The sequence below is a fragment of the Schistocerca cancellata genome, unplaced genomic scaffold (genome assembly GCF_023864275.1).
Source record: "Schistocerca cancellata isolate TAMUIC-IGC-003103 unplaced genomic scaffold, iqSchCanc2.1 HiC_scaffold_266, whole genome shotgun sequence".
Classification (NCBI taxonomy): domain Eukaryota; kingdom Metazoa; phylum Arthropoda; class Insecta; order Orthoptera; family Acrididae; genus Schistocerca; species Schistocerca cancellata.
In genome coordinates this window covers 1-2,500 of record NW_026046288.1, presented here as the reverse complement: position 1 = coordinate 2,500, position 2,500 = coordinate 1, and positions in this window count along the sequence as shown.

Below are 2,500 nucleotides of genomic sequence, written 5' to 3'. Positions count from 1 at the left end.
GACCTGCTGCACCGACGATACCGCCATCTAGGCGACGCCACGCCGACTACAACATCGCTAGGTCCCACAGTGCCCATTTTTCGACGCCACCCACACAGCCTGCATCATCTGTCCACCACAGGAGCCCCAACGCCAGTGCCTGCGGCCGCACGAAGTCGTCGACCGACAATCGCTCCACCCGCACCCGCACGTGCCCCACTCCAACCGCCCAAATCGCAACTCCAGCGGATGAATGGCGGACTCTTCCCGCACTCCTATCGTGCAATACACCCCTATATCTTGCGTTTCATGAAGAGTTATATCCAATATGCCATATTCCCGCTGTCCCTATACATGCTCTAAGTAGCTCGCTTGCTACATGCAGCAGCAGCACCACCTCCGCGCGCTTCCCTGGGGCACTGAACCGCAGGACGCGAGACCCCACGCCCTGTGGCAAACAGGGCTCCTCGCAGAATATATACGGTCCCTACCCCGCACAACGATGACGGTGTGGGGGCCATTGTACGACACCGCTTCCTGCGGTGCCAACGCTGTCGTAGAGTCGATACTCCATCTTTGGTAGAAGGCAACCATTCCGCTGTAAATGAGTACGTCGCTCGTAGTTCAGTCACCTCGCAGCACTGCTCAGTAAACTATGCAGGCCCACATAGATAGATCAAATACGCAAATGCCCCTATACATGCTGAACGTCTGTGCAACAAAACGAACCACACGTCACCCGCACACTCTATCACCCACACACTCTATCACACACTACTCTCTGCCTGTAACAAACACAGATACAATAATTAAGCACCGGCATGGACCAACGTCCGGTGCATCCTATCCGCCACAGTACACCAACCAGACTATGATAACCAGGCCAGGAGTCCAATCATAAAACAAGAGAATATCCCACTCGTCCGACAACCACAATTGCTCAGATAAGCCACCAACACCCACACATGTCCTACACAGGGGTGCACCCAACATCACCACACTGCCTCGTCTTACAGCACAAACACACTGGCAGGAATGAAACACACAGGTCTGCCGCAACCACAGACACGGCTCGCCCCCCCCTCTCACTGGCGGAAAGCGCATCCCGACGTGACATAACTCCTTTGACACACTGACGCTGCCTCGGGCATCCACGTCCTACGGTCGATATCAACGAACCTCACCCCCCCCCCCCCCCCCCACAACACGCCATCCCATACACATTGTGTACCGTACCCAAACCTAACGTGTACTGTACTACAACGCAATGTGTACCATAACACAACCCAGTTTGTACCTTAACCTAACCTATGTCACCTTAACCTAACCTATGTCACCTTAACCTAACCTATGTCACCTTAACCTAACCTATGTCACCTTAACCTAACCTATGTCACCTTAACCTAACCTATGTCACCTTAACCTAACCTATGTCACCTTAACCTAACCTATGTCCACCTTAACCTAACCTATGTCACCTTAACCTAACCTATGTCACCTTAACCTAACCTATGTCACCTTAACCTAACCTGTGTTGCACCTTAACCTACCTCAATTTGCACCGCAATGTAACTCAATTTGCACCGCAATGTAACTCAATTTGCACCGCAATGTACTCAATTTGCACCGCAATGTAACTCAATTTGCACCGCAATGTAACTCAATTTGCACCGCAATGTAACTCAATTTGCACCGCAATGTAACGCAATTTGCACCGCAATGTAACGCAATTTGCACCGCAATGTAACGCAATTTGCACCGCAATGTAACGCAATTTGCACCGCAATGTAACGCAATTTGTACCGCAATCTACCCCCATGTTGTGCCTTAACCTAACCCACGTTGTGCCTTAACCTAACCCACGTTGTGCCTTAACCTAACCCACGTTGTGGCTTAACCTAACCCACGTTGTGGCTTAACCTAACCCACGTTGTGCTTAACCTAACCCACGTTGTGGCTTAACCTAACCCACGTTGTGGCTTAACCTAACCCACGTTGTGGCTTAACCTAACCCACGTTGTGGCTTAACCTAACCCACGTTGTGGCTTAACCTAACCCACGTTGTGGCTTAACCTAACCCACGTTGTGGCTTAACCTAACCCACGTTGTGGCTTAACCTAACCCCACGTTGTGGCTTAACCTAACCCACGTTGTGGCTTAACCTAACCCACGTTGTGGCTTAACCTAACCCACGTTGTGGCTTAACCTAACCCACGTTGTGGCTTAACCTAACCCACGTTGTGGCTTAACCTAACCCACGTTGTGCCTTAACCTAACCCACGTTGTGCCTTAACCTAACCCACGTTGTGCCTTAACCTAACCCACGTTGTGCCTTAACCTAACCCACGTTGTGCCTTAACCTAACCCACGTTGTGGCTTAACCTAACCCACGTTGTGGCTTAACCTAACCCACGTTGTGGCTTAACCTAACCCACGTTGTGGCTTAACCTAACCCACGTTGTGGCTTAACCTAACCCACGTTGTGGCTTAACCTAACCCACGTTGTGGCTTAACCTAACCC